We start from the raw sequence: 15,839 nt of genomic DNA, 5'->3' as shown, positions 1-15,839 counted from the left end.
TGGTCCCGTGATAAGTTCGTAAAGAACTTGTGTTACAGGTACCAGATAACGGAAATAAATGTAAGATTTTTATTATACACATACATATATTTAATATACATCCATAACCCTGGAAAATACATTTACATTTATCATACAAATATATTCCCTTGGCGGGATTCGAACCCGCGACCCCCTTGTGTAGTGACCATGTCACTTACCACTACACCAGACGGTCGTTGTATATGAAGTCGTCGTGGCCCAAAGGATAAGACGCCCGGTGCAATCGTATCAAGCGTTGCAACTGTGTTCGAATCCCGCAGGCAGGTACAAATTTTGTAATGAAATACGTACTTAATAGATGTTCACGATTGACTTCCACGCAGAAGGAATAGCCTCGTGTAATAAAAATCAAACCGCTAAAATTTGAATTTCCTCAATTACTAATGGTGTAACGTTATGTGAGTCAGCACGGGTAGGTACTACCACCCTGCGTATTTCTGCTGTGAAGAAGTAATGCGTTCGGTTTGAAGGGTGGGGTAGCCGTTTTACTCTAAAAGTGAGACTTTAGAACTCATGTCTCAAAGTGGGTGGCGGTATTTACGTTTTTAATGTCTATGGGCTCCGATAATCGCTTAACACCAGGTGTGCCGTGAGCTCGTTTACCCATCGAAGTCATACAAAAAAACACATTTGGCAGATGCAGCCACACGCAGTGACGTGAAATAGAGATAGGTCGCAAGGATTTTACGTCTGCATACTTTGGCAAATAACTCCTTAGCTTTTCAAGCAATCATAAACGAAGTCGCTAATGTATGAGACAAAATCCGACCAAGAGTATTGTCATAAATCCTACAAGCAAGTATGCGGAGAGGCCGTGACCAATATTTCTGACTTTATTATATGCATTTAACAGGTTTTCAAATGACTTCCTTGATGATAGAGAACGGAAAGCTAATTTACATGTTTTTTTATCAAATACTAGTGAAGTATACCTACCATAAACTAGGCAACGGTTTGGCTGTGTCCCTGGCATTGCTGAGGTTCATGAGCGATAGAGATGACTTACCATAAGAGTGCCTGTAAGCTCGTCTGCCAACCAAGGTAATGATAAACAAAAAACAAATCTGTTCATGATCTGCTGTGACTATCACCACTTGCTCTCACCCCCGGGCAGAGGGGTTGCCCCGAGGCCCGTTCCGTGCCTCCGTAAGGGGCTACAACGACCCTGTGATTGCAAATTATCTAAAAAATTACTTTCCGTGCCATCAACCTACCATCTATCGTTGACTAACTTGATCTAACGCTGATCGTACTATGACGGAAACCTTGCCTGGAGTGCTAAGAATAACTGTACCAAGTTTCATCACAATCGATCAATGGCTTAGGAAAGCATAGAGGACAAACATACAAACAATCGTTTTTATTTATAATATAATGTAATTAGATCTCTAAAATTAAATTCGTTAGTATTTTAACATTAGATTCATAGCTGATGACTAGTATAATGGGCTCCATTTGGAAGGACCATTGAGACTTTGAATTCACAGCTCAAGGGTGGAGGCATTCTAAATAGGCTCTGGGAATTGCTTAGCGTTAGGTGACTTTGAGCTCGTCTGTCTTTTGCACGTTAATAACAAAACACAACGAACTATAATTACCGCGATAATTATGTGAATTATTTACCCTTTTTTTTGTGCGCCAACAAATAATTCTAATGAAGATGAATGTTTTTGCATTTTAAATACATTTTAATAAATGTTTAAGTGTATTTTATTTAAAATGCCCGTTTGTAGTTGTGTTTGTAGACATGTGGTTTAGCGGTCACACAAACTCGCTAGTGGCTCTAGTCTCTCACTCAAGTCTCAAGTCTCACTGGGCGTTTTCAGTATTCCACCGACCGTGTCTATGCGAAGTCGCTTACTTCTCATAACCACGGAAACGCGCACCGGATTTCGCGCGTTATCTTTAGAACTATTTACGATTAATTGCTTATTATCCAAAAGTGAAAAATATATATTAAATTTATGTGTGTGAATATAAATTCTTTCTAGACTAGTTAGTTCACATTAAAAAGCTCACGTTCATTAATCGCGAAATGAAAATTTAATTAAGAAATCGTGTGTATTAATTATTATTAATGTATCAAGAAAGTATCAATAACGCGTTTGTTTAAATATTCGGTAAGTACTTTTTTAAATATCAATATATGTAATATATATCCTTAAAAATATAAAATGTCCTGTTGTTAGATTTTGGCTGATAACTTTTCGGAAAATATTTTAATCTTAATGTGGTTTCTTGACTAAACTAAAGTAGCCGTTTTTAAAATACAGTCATAAAAACCATATTTCGCAATATAGGCAAATAAAAAATCGAAATGGCTTATCACCTCGATTAGGTACTCCAATAATTCACGGGTCCATTCATATCGACGAATGGTTTACATAAATTTAAATTCGAAATGAATAAAGTTGATTTTGCAAAGAATTCAATTAAAATTGTATTTCTTCCACATGTTCATTTAATTTACATTCGTGCAGAACCGATTAGAATTACTATGAATCGTTCATCAACAAATGAAAAGATAAGTAAATTATGTATTTACTTATTGTCAGTATGCTGATAATGTTTGAATAATAAAAGGTGTTTAAAAGGAGATTCTTATTGAAACAAAGTAATTACAATGTCATCTCTGAGTATGTTACCCCTGTAAACTTAATTAAAATTTAAAAATATGTTTTATGTTAGAAATATAAATTATGTTTTAATGTATATACCTTGGTGAAAAATTCAATGAAATCAAACAAATTGCGAAGAAACATAGGTGTGTTTTTGTGACAATGAAAACTGTAATGTTTGCGGGGATTTTCGTTGTTCATTACCAACGTTTTAAAATTATTATCTCGGAATGTTTTAATATTATTTCTCAAAACATTAAAATTTGTGTTCAGTATATTTTGAACTTTGTAGTATATGTATAGAATAAATTTATATTAATAATGAATACGGAAAACGATTATAGACCGTATTACAGTGTATTAACGTGGTCGACACAAGTTTCGTTAAGGCTTAAACAAAATTGTAATTTCCGTTTATAATTTTTAAATTATTGAGCCACTTGAACGCCTTTGTCATTAAAAGTGCGTTTCGAAATCTATCTATATAATAATATATAAAAATGAATTGCTGTTCGTTAGTCTCGCTAAAACTCGAGAACGGCTGGACCGATTTGGCTAATTTTGATCTTGAATTATTTGTGGAACTCTAGAGAAGGTTTAAAAGGTAAATAAATATGAAAATACTCGGAATTAAATATAAATAACAATTTTGTTTTCCCTTTGATGTGTCCCCCGTCGGACGGATTCCTTTTGTTTGTTTTAATTTATTTTATACAAAAGTTTAGGTCTTTTATTTCTCGATTGAGGCACTGCGAAGTCTGCCGGGTCAGCTAGTAGTGAATAAATAGTACTCGTAGTAGTGATTATTACTTTATCAATGAGGCTCTATCGTTTGTTCTTTTGAAGGACAGACATCTCGGCTATCCTGATTAGACCATGACTCAAACTATTACGCGCGCTTTTGTCACGGCAGATATTTAAGGGATGGTGATACTCATGTTAGGCTTGGCTGCGACACAGGTGTTGCCGATGTTCATGATCAATGGTGACGACTTGTCATCAGCAGGCGCGTAATTATAAGTGCCAATAATTACGAAAGTTTAATAATTACTTATGCGGGGGCTTATTACGCCGCGTTGTTCCTTCGTCGTGGAAATCACGTGTTTATTTACTTATTACGTAATCACTTAGACGAAATGCCTTCCGCTTAATGATTGATAAGGTTGGCGGACGGATATGCGCTGGAAGGCGCAAAACTTTGTTACTAGAGAACAGGGAGAAGCTGTTTCGCTTGGAGACTAATAAAGACAATGCTCTATTGACAGTGAGCCTACAGTCCTAAAGAAACTTCTAGAGAAGAAGAAACGTAGATTTACGCTAAGCATATAAATATTTTGTGATTAATAATAAATCTGTTCAATATGTCTATGTATCGTAGGTATCTATTATTATTTATTAGGTAGGTAATATTATTATAATGCTATATAAAAATAAATGAGCTGTTCGAGAGATAAAAAAAAACAATCTAAATGTAAGCCTCAGCATTTATTATAGGATTAAAAATTTAACGTATTACGGGCGCTTTTGGTATCTAGTAAAGGATTAATATAATATTGTTATGTAACTTTTGAAGGCGTTTCATCTCGAGACCCTTGTCGCTAAATTAAAGGAAGGCCAATCCCTAGGTCAGACCCAAGTCGGAAGTCACTGACAGTCGAACGACATTATGAAGATTAAACCATAACCTTTTTCATTAAAACATTTGCCGAATTGAGTACCATCGTTTTCAGTATTAATACTTACACTTTCTATGCTCTATTGATCATCAAAACATAATAATTAAAGCAAAGCAAATAGAAAGCGTTAAATAGAAAAAGTGAAATGGACGGTGTTATCGCCAAGAGCGCTCTCTATCGGACGACCACAGGACAAGAATCATTTAAAATATTTAGCGCGCTGATCCTCATCATCATCTTAGGCCTTACAGTCCAGGGTGGGCCTTAGCCTGGTCTAGTATATCTGTCCAGACTGCTCTGTTCAGGGCTTTCTCCTTTCATTTCCTGACACCGATAACTTTGAGATCGTGCTCTACGCCATCTAACCATCGCTGATCTTACCCAATTGAAAATTAAACAATAACAACATAATAATACTGTGCTATACATGAAACTTAATAAATAAATATTATACAAATATAACACTATTTAAAAAAACTATATAATAATAATGGTACGATTATTATCATATAGACACATAATAAACATTTAAATACATACAAAAATATAACATTGTGAATAACTACACATACCATTGATATTATATCTGAAAGCAACACTGTACTATCATAAATAAATAAAAAATAACATAATCAATATTGTTCCTTAATAAGTCGTTTGAAGGAATTCAGTGTTTCAGCATATCGTATATAGGAAGTGCATTACATAAGCGAATGACCTGAACTAGAAAGGAACCAATTACGCATAAGGCTTTAAAGAACGCACTGGCATCATTAATTGAATGTTTCCATCATAGGGATACAATATATATATCAACATAGGGATACAAAATACAATATATGCATCACGGATGAACCCAAATAGTCTTTTGTGATAACAAGCAAAGAAAGGATTAAACGACAGCGTCCCGGCGAAGACTAATCGGTAGTCACGTGAGCTTGAGGGGAAATTGTGACACGTGATCATATTTTATTAAACCATATATGAATCTTCAACGGAAACTTTGAGGATGCTCAACCTGAGCTGTTTTCGTTTGTTTGGACGATATTAAGATTGACATAGGCCGAGTCAAGGATGGGGAGAAGAAGAGATTGGACGAGCGTAGTTTTATGGAGAAAATTACGTAACCGTCTTAAGGATTAAGTGAATTTTGAGGAAGTTGCGTACTTACTGACTTTAATATTTGGATTGGCATTATTTTGTATGATTATACAAAGGTCATTTTATTTATTAATATAATTGTGCAAATCAGGAAATCATAATATATAATATTATTTCCTTTGATGTATCATGTTGAATGAAAACATTTTTAGGTATTTTCGGGTATCAAGTTTTTTAAACTTATTTATCTTTTGAGTTTTTTTTTTTTATATTACAATAAGTGAGAAAACGATCTCATGGTTTGTCTTTGTTTAATGAACCTAGAGATAAGGTCGAAGTCGCATTAATATTAAATAGCTAATATTTTTGCTGGTAGGGCGTAACGAACCTGCATGACTAAGTATCACTATTTTTGCCCTTAAGCAATCGTACAATTTGAAGAGGAAAATAGCCATTTTGCAATTCAATTTAGATTTCAATCCCATATCCCAGGGTCGGGAGTGGCCTTCACGCTGTGATCTCTATGGAATCTGATGTCCACTAAGACAAGACAGCCAGTGAGCATACTTGTCCAATTATAGAACACGCCTTGACTCATTAAGAGATTTATAGGGTCCAAAGAAAATTGTTACTTTGTAAAGCAATTAAGTGTTTCATTGATTCGAATGAGTTCATTTCTCGATACTGCAATAGCCGGTTTCAACAAAGCCTTACCGTAATATATTACGCTTACGTTTATATTACACTCGTACCTCTGAATCTGAACGACTTCACTGTCCCGGTATCAAGTTATTAAATAGCTCGGCATTAATTTCGCATCATCACGATTCATACCCATTCTGTTTCGGCTTCCTGGTTTTGTTTTAATAAAACGAGTTTAGTTAGCTTTACGTAGTGGTGTCAGGTGAGAAGTTTATATACGTGTCAAAGCCAAAAAGCTAACTAACTTAACTTACAGACTCTGCAATACAGCGAAGAGAGTAGGTAAGCCTGTATAATAGATGTCTGTTTATCTTTCATTCTGTTCGCCTCTAAACTTAATCGCGATTGTTGTTACAAAGTAAAATTAACTGCTTAACCGCTAAGCTGCTATCGAACATAGATTAAGTTATAAAAAAAAGTAATTTAATAAATCGAAACACTATTTGTGGCTTTGTTTTGGTAAACATTTTTTACAATGTATAACGCTTAAATGTTTTCACAGTTTTCGTGATCATGGATTTGTTTGTAAACTTGTGATGGGCCTACCGTTTTTACGATAGTATATTGGAATTAATTAAATAAAATGAGTATTAGAATGTACATTAACAAAAAGATTGTATTTGTAGTAAATTTGCTTTTAGATTTCACAGATTAACACCCATATTAAATTAAAATTGTAAATTAGTAACAATTAAATCCGACCTCGAGCTCCCTTCTCCGAAGTGCCAACAACTGTAAAAGTTTATCTCGTAGTTTCGGAATTATTGGCGGTTGACCAGCTGTCCGCCCGCGGCTTCGCCCGCGTAGATCACACAATACATCACGTGGGCTGATACCCAAGCTCAATATGTAGTAAGATTAAACGTAGCTTATATTATTTTATATTATTTCCATAACAAATTTCCATAACAAATTTCTAGCTAGGGGAAAATCCGTTGAGTGATACTGGAGATGATTTCGAAGAAATCAGCTAACAGAAAAGATTTCTAATAATTTCTCGTTTAGGCTATGTTACACTTATTGAATTTAAACCTTTTCTATTTTTATTACTTTTTTAAAATGTACAGGCACCGGAAATGTACAGGTACAATATAACAGGAATAATATGTAAATGAATAACTTTGTATCCGTGATTCAATTTTACAAATTAAACCAATGTTTATTTATTCCTAATTATTCCTTTAATGTTTTTTTATTTATTCCTCAGGGGAATAAATAAACACGTACAACGTTTGTTATTAAAGGAAACCCTAAAATTGCTTTTGTAAATAAAACAATGTGAGTAAAAGGAGGAATTTTATGCAAAATATACAGTCAGAAGTGGCTTTGATTTTGAGATTGCTCTGGTTACGGCTTAAAACCGACTGAGCCGTGTGCTTGTCTCGCCAACTTTTCTAATAATAAAAAGTTAAAAAACTATCTTCTTTGTACGTTTTTCCCCTAATTACCTAAAATGTAACGGCGCAAAAGGTCAATTAGTGTTTAATTAAACATGTACCAAATAAATCCAGAGCATTACTGAACGTCGCCTGAATAGTAAGACGACACCTTGAAACAAATCTAAATTAATTACAGATAAGATTTTCTATTGGAAGCCAATAATGCTCCGCTACCAATTAAATAGAAAGAATGTTATTTTTCGCCGAACTTGTGTATATGAAGTTGTTATATGTATTATGAAGTTATTACAATTATAATAACTTATTAAACTGTAGGAATATTAGGTGCGTAGTTTAATTAGATATGAAAATTAATCGTGAAGCGATTTCCAATTGATGAACGCTTTGGCTACGCGTACGATTGCGATTAGATTATGTATGTAAATATATATAATATAATTTTTTTTCTTTATTAAGGTAAAATCACCAGTGATTGACACTGCACCAATAGTTGACACTTTGACGAAGAAAATAATATATTAAAAAAAACATAGGTAGTGAAAGATTGAGATGATGTCCGATATAATTTGCGTAATTACTGGTGGTAGGACCTCTTGTGAGTCCGCACGGGTAGGTACCACCACCACTCTGCCTATTTCTGCCGTGAAGCAGTAATGCGTTTCGGTTTGAAGGATAGGGCAGCCGTTGTAACTATAATTGAGACCTTAGAACTTATATCTCAAGGTGGGTGGCGCATTTATGTTGTAGATGTCTATGGGCTCCAGTAACCGCTTAACACCAGGTGGGCTGTGAGCTCGTCCACTCATCTAAGCAATAATATATATACATAGTTTAGACATCTAGCGGCATCTTATTCTTAAAACTTATTTTTTTCTATAAAATCCTCACCTTTAGTACGAGAACGTAACAATATGGAATTATTCATAAATGTAGAGAAATTATGCTGTACATCAATTCAGAGGCTGATTGCGAGACCTCATGAGGATTTTGACGGGACATCGTATGTTTCGTAGGACTTTTTAGCTCAGGTAGTTTTAATGCCATATTCTGTGCGAAGCAAGAAGAGACACAAGTATTCTACTATATGCAGCGGAATATACTCACAGCTCGAAGAACAAATTCTTTGCCCCGACGATTTTCGACTATTAGTTTACAGGAAAATGCATCAGTTTATGCTGAATATTGTTGCAACTGGTAGGGTTAATAGTTTCACCTTCCAATCATATCAATATTACTCATTGGTATGTTTAATTTTTCCCACTAATTTAAGGCTGTGAAATCTTTCATTCATTTTATAATTTTAGATACTTCCAATGCTTACAATGCAATGTTAGATATTTCTGTGGTTTTAATTCTTCGTATTCAGATAAAATCTTAAAGCTTCTTATCCATACTGTTACCACCTAGCTTTGAATTTTCTCAATAAAAATACGAGAATTGTGGAAAACCGTTGTTAATTTGTAATTGTAAACATTAATTATGTTTGGTGCTTCAATTCCAATGGCTGTGGCAAATAAGGAAAACGGTATTAAATTTTACCATGATTATTATTCGTTTGATCATTTGTGACTCTTTGATCTCAAATTTATTTCATTTAAGTACATAGGTGTGTATGTAGATGTTATTGTTATTGATCGCTTCTAGAAATGTTTTTTTTTGTTTTTTTTTTATTGCTTAGATAGGTGGACGAACTCACAACTCACCTGGTGTTAAGTGGTTACTGGAGCCCATAGACGTCCACAACGTAAATGCGCCACCCACCTTGAGATATAAGTTCTAAGGTCTCAGTATAGTTACAACGGCTACCCCACCCTTCAAACCGAAACGCATTACTGCTTCACGGCAGAAATAGGCAGGGCGGTGGTACCTACCCGTGCGGACTCACAAGAGGTCCTACCACCAGTGATTACGCAAATTATAATTTTGCGGGTTTGATTTTTATTACACGATGTTATTCCCTTACCGTGGAAGTCAATCGTGAACATTTGTTAAGTACGTATTTCATTAGAAAAATTGGTACCCACCTGCGGGATTCGAACACCGGTGCATCGCAACAACGAATGCACCGGACGTCTTATCCTTTAGGGCACGACGACTTCAAAATGCAATAATATGGTCATAATATGTAATGTAAAAACTGAGACCTTAGAACTCGTATCTCAAGGTAGGTGGCCCCATTTACGCTGTATGTCTATGGGTTCCGTTTACCACTTAACATTAGGTGATTCGTGAAATCGACCACCCACTTAAGTAAGAAAAAATATATAGCTGAACAAAAAATATTTCTAAAAGATACGAAACTAAACAAGTTCACAATTTGAAAAATTGTCAAGAAGCATGTGAATCAATCATTCTTAAGGTTTGAAGTTATTATATGTAGTTAATCATTTCAAGGGAACTTTTTTATATATTGTCGCATAGATAGATTTTGCTTGATTTAATGAATAGTGAATACCCTATTTATCTAGTTACTTATCCACCTGATGGAAGTAGCCTTGTAGTTTCGCCAATGGTCTTTTTTTTTTTTGGTCAGGAGGTAATCGCCGGACTTCCGCCCTTCTCTGGGGATACTGGGCGGGGTATGTCAGAGTCGAACTGACTAAAACCTCTTGTCGTTCAACAACCAACGTCCAAACCTCGCATGAGACAGAACTCATGACAAGGCAAAGTGTGGAGCACATCTCTCCCATCATCCTCCCCCTCGGGACGCCGGACTTTCGGTCATCGGCGCCAAGACCACCAGCCCTCTCAGTCGGCAGACTGTCCGAAGCCCACCTAGATGGCGTCAGTTAGAGTGGGTTACCCTACGGAATACCCCGCTGGGCCAGAACCAGCGTGGGTCGAGGATAGCCAGGCCCCCTTCGCCGGTCCCCAGACCGACATGTGAGGGGGACCCGAAACACTTAGAGGGCCAGGGCTTGGGCGAAATCCGCCTCCCTGGCCCCCGCTCGACGGCAGCGGGATTGTGCGTCTCTCACGTGCCCCGCCGCCTTCTTCTGCGAGATGGTGCACTCGCAGAAGTCGAGCATCGCCTTCCACGACTCGTCGTCACCGAGCATCGATGCCACAACACTCGGCAATGACAAATCGGTTCCTATTTTTGCGACGAGGACACGGCGCCACCCCTCCCATGCGGGGCAGGCGACGAGCTTATGCTCTGCCGTGTCCAAGTCGCAACCACAATGGTGGCACTCTGCCGTCGGCTCGGCTGTGATCCGCTGCAGGAACTCACCGAAACAATCATGCCCAGTGAGCACCTGCGTGAGCCGGAAAGTGAGGTGTCCTCTGTCACGATTCACCCAATCCACAAGGACCGGGCGAATCGCCTCGACGGTCCTACGACCAGCCGAAGGATCAGCCAGCCGTCTGCACCATGACTCCAGCACGGACCGCCGAGATTGGGCCCTCCGCGCTCTGACCACACTGGGGCTGGGAAGCGCCACGCCCCGGGCACGAAGGTCAGCCCGCCACTTATAGTCAGCGGCGAGCCAGTACACACGCCGCCTCAAAAGAGATGGTGCGATAACCACGGAATCGCTAATGGTCTGATAGAATCTTACTTACCATGACTATTGCTATGTGAGCAGCATGAGTGTTAGCTGTAGCATCAGCGTGTATTGACAGGTCAGCAGTAAATAATACAAAACCCAACGTAGTATGGACTCAATTTACTTCCTTGTGATACTTTTGAGAATACTTTATGGGAGCGTTTCATTGTTTAATTTGGTATGGGAATTAGGAAGAAAATCTTATTGGTTATGATAGGTAGATTATGATATTATGAGCAAGTATCACTAATCTCACATTTACAAGTGCTCTGCTCTTTTCAATTCTGCTTTAATTTGCAGCGAAAAACAAACATCACATTTTTATCAGACTAATTTAGCTGGCAACGTGCTCAGTCCCCGTCTTGTACCCTTCACAGTACTATCCACTTACCCTCATGAACACGACGAACACAGAATCTAGACTAATACGTACCTTCAAATTTATAATGAATATGAAAGTTTGTATTAATTTTTACAATGAGTATTATAACGTAACAATTATTGCAATATTTAAAAGCCCGGAGCGAGCAACTCATTCCCACTTTGTGCAATCTTCTAGATAATCATTGACTTTATAGTAAGCTTTATTACACAGATGTTCTTTAATAGTTTTCTTAAACCTATGTATATGTAGGTTCTGAACATCTCGCCTAAATATAGTTTATAATATTGATTAACATATAAAATACTTCTGTGATGGTAAAATAAAATACATAACCCCAACAAAGTCGGCGGGTATATCTGCCAAATTAAATACAATAGAGTATTCGCTGGGTCGTATTTTTACGTGCCAACGGATCTACAAATCGACTGGTAATTTATGAACGACAGTGATAAGAGAGACGCTTATATGGGGAAAATATGTTTTTCATTTTTATTATCTGTGACTTACAAATTTAACGCGGGTGAAACCGCGTAGGTAGGTGGTCTAGGAATTACGTTTAAATAAAATTGAGTTTTTAGCTTAAATTTAGCTAGTATAGAAAGCTGTTGTGTTTGTGATGGATAAAACTTAGTAACGTCTTCTGACATATCGTACTTGTCTAGAGTGATACGTACGATATACTCGCGTAGAAAGGCCTATTACTAAGTTAAATCTTGGGGTAGGTACTTTATATTACGCGCTTTTAATAATAATAAAAGTTATTTTGTAATTAGCCACATGATTTTTTGTCTAATAAAATTCCAGAAAATTCAAAGCGATAATATCGTTCCCGATTGATCAACTTCGAATCTAAATCTGTTTGTGAGGAAAGTGGATCGCGTTGAATCTGTCATTATGGAAGATGGACGTTACTCCACATTTAGATCAAAGATAGGTTAGTTTAGATTCGAATTGAGGAAAACAACTATCAACTGATTAAGTACTGAAGAAACAATATTTGGTCAACAACAACTTTATTTTTCTATTGACTCTATTCTCTTATAGCCCGTGTTTGAGGACTGCCACTGGAATTCGACGACTTGCCCCGAAATTCAAGACTTTACATAATACCTATAGTATCAACAGTTTTTCACGAAAATATGTTCTCAAAGTACATATTAATATTTTTGGTAAAATAGTATCTCATTCCAGATGATTAATTCCAGATTTAGTTCATTAATTTTTTTGTCAATGTATTTTCAGTAATGAAGGAGATGGAAAAAAAAACAGTGTTCATATAATATTAGTACCTTTGATTAACAACAGGTGGGATCGTAGTTTTTCAAAAAAACTGCTAAATATATTACAGCTATAGTGACAAAAATAAAGAAATTCAGTTTGTTATAGCCGATATATTTTCATCATTCAATAGATTTTCTATTGATAACAGGCGTAGCTGATGATTTTCTAAAATTTCAGAATCGTACAAGCACAAGGATTTAACGAAAGGAAAATGTGAAAAAAATATTGTTATTTTTTCATCAAAAAACTCGATCTGTTTGTGTGTAACTGTGATTTGTTCAGCGGCGCTGATTGTTTTTGTGAGAGGCATCCGTGTATAACGTGCGATAGAATTTCACGCCCACCATGTACGATATCGAGTGGCTCCCGCAACATATATTATACCGTAGAAATCCGTAGGCTTCAGATCGAACCCGAAAGGCAGCTTTAATTACAATAGATCGAGTTGTGGTGTTTTCTTCGGTATTCGCGAGTAGACTATAGACATAAAAATAAGACATAAAAGTATAGACAATGAACTCCTCTTCTACCCATCTATACTCTTCTATATACTATATACTATCTATATCTGTTCAAGAGAAGAGTATAGACATAATTAAAATACATATTAAAACTATACTAAAACATCATTAAAACTACTTTCGCGATTTAAGCCGCGCTTATCATTTCAGATGTTTTGAATACATAACAATCTTCGCAGTCACGGACCACGAAGGTGTTTGTTATTGGTCGACATTTTTATTTCTTAAGTGATTATCGGAGCCCATATACGTTAATAATGTAAATGCCGCCAGCATCTTGAGACATGACTTCTAAGTCTCCGTTTTATAATACAACATACGCCTTATCCTTCAAATCGAAACGCAGTACTGGTTCACGGCAGAAATACGCCGGTTGGTGGTACCTATGCGTGCGGGCTCACAATATATCCTACACCAGTAAAAACATTTGTAGTATTGTGCTAAGTACCGTCTAATTATTATTCTTATTATTATTTTATTGCTTAGATGGGTGGACGAGCTCACAGCCCACCTGGTGTTAAGTGGTTACTGGAGCCCATAGACATCCACAACGTAAATGCGCCACCCACCTTGAAATACAAGTTCTAAAGTCTCAAGTATAGTTACAACGGCTGCCCCACCCTTCAAACCGAAACGCATTACTGCTTCACGGCAGAAATAGGCAGGGTGGTGGTACCCACCCGCGCGGACTCACAAGAGGTCCTACCATCAGTAAAGAAGAAAATAATAATGATATTCATGTTTCTTTGCACACAGAAAGGAGACGATTAAATCTTAAAACTGGTTTTAATTAAGACCCACACTTGCTGTACAATTGAAACTTGTTTTCTTTTACTGAGAGCAGGCTTAATTACGCTTTTTATCTTCTAAATATGCAGTTCTCATTCCTCAAATTCGAATATCTCTTTTTGTCTGTCTGACTATATCTTTGTTTATATGAATATCATGCAAAAAATGGTAGACTGTTGTTTTTTGTGTAACTGTTAATGTATGAAGTTCAATTCCATTAGTTTTGAAAACTGATTTTTTTCTCTCTACCATAATAAGGGTTAGAGAAGTTAGCTGCTTTTTTAAAATCACAGTTCTGAATCGTTACAAGGTTTAATTGTCTAATTGGTACAATGTAATCGAAAATTTATTCCTAATTATCATTTAAATTGCAAATAATGGGGCATTTGCGGTCTTGATTTTAACTGCTTTGTTCACAAGTACGATTTAGTTCTGAATCATAATTAATACTTAAAATACATGTGGGATTTGAAGGTTAATGAAGTTTTTTTTTTTGAAGAATAAAACTATTCGCACTTAATTAGATGGGTACAGTAAAAGTTCTAAATCGAGGGGCATATGTTCCGTAAATATGCCGCGAATAGAGATACCGTAAATATGGAAAAGTGCGCTTAGAAAGGATTCGGATTGCATATCTACATATTGGAATTCTTTGAATCAATGTTTATGTACTAATTAGATCCGCGAATAATGAACTCTTTAGCCGTGAACATGGGAACTGGATCGCATGTTTAAGTTCGCGAATAGTTAATATGCGAATAAAGGTAGCGTGAATAAGGAGCTTTTGCTGTAATATTGTTAGAGGCTTATTAAGGCTCTGGAATGTACAAGTAAAGTGCTTTTTCGAGAAGACGGAGAAATATTCTGAGATAATCGTCAATATCATAACATTTTTATTGATATCTAATTGTGGTTATTTGACGTTCAAATGTAGATTTTTAGTTAATTATTATTCTCTGTTTAATTACTTTGGATATCTAATATTCATTTTAATTCAAATTTATAGTGTTTTTTCCTTATTTAAATACAATACAATGGCAAAAAATATATGTATTTTTTTTTTTTTTTTTATTGCTTAGCTGTGTGGACGAGCTCACAGCCCACCTGATGTTAAGTGGTTACTGGAGCCCATAGACATCTACAACGTAAATGCGCCAAACACCTTGAGATATAGTTCTAAGGTCTCAGTATAGTCACAACGGCTGCCCCACCCTTCAAACCGAAACGCATTACTGCTTCACGGCAGAAATAGGCGGGGCGGTGGTACCTACCCGTGCGGACTCACAAGAGGTCCTACCACCAGTAATTACGCAAATTATAATTTTGCGGGTTTCATTTTTATTACACGATGTTATTCCTTCACCGTGGAAGTCAATCGTGAACATTTGTTGAGTACGTATTTCATTAGAAAAATTGGTACCCGCCTGCGGGATTCGAACACCGGTGCATCGCTTCAACACGAATGCACCGGACGTCTTATCCGTTAGGCCACGACGACCACTGTATTTAAAACAGTGTGTAAAAAGATAACGACAAATTATTTTAAAGTAAAGTAATTATTTTAAATAGTACCGTAAAGTCTATAAAAAATCAAATCATTCAAAGTAATCGATAAATCTGATACTATACATAGAATAAAGAAAAACTAATAATATATAATGAAAAATATATTAAGAAATATAAAAATGTCAGATTGACTCGGTGATGTAGTAGTTAGCGCCCCTGACTATTGCGCCAAAAGGTCGTGAGATCGATGCCCACATCGGGCAAACATTG

General features: G+C 36.3%; 1 protein-coding gene across 2 annotated transcripts in view; it reads left to right on the top strand.

The window, feature by feature from the left end:
- Nucleotides 1-1,860: 1,860 nt before the first annotated feature.
- Pbanr (pheromone biosynthesis activating neuropeptide receptor) overlaps nt 1,861-15,839 on the top strand; it is a 97,403-nt gene continuing 83,424 nt past the window's right edge. For both annotated transcript variants that reach the window (XM_028176679.2, XM_028176680.2), the window contains exon 1: nt 1,861-2,162. The gene's annotated coding sequence lies outside the window, so the exon portion shown is untranslated. The remainder of the gene's footprint in view (nt 2,163-15,839) is intronic.

Source organism: Bombyx mandarina, chromosome 12, assembly GCF_030267445.1.
Source record: "Bombyx mandarina strain Sakado chromosome 12, ASM3026744v2".
NCBI classification, from domain to species: domain Eukaryota; kingdom Metazoa; phylum Arthropoda; class Insecta; order Lepidoptera; family Bombycidae; genus Bombyx; species Bombyx mandarina.
The sequence above is the reverse complement of the archived record's forward strand: the minus strand, read 5'-3'. Positions and strand labels throughout refer to the sequence as shown.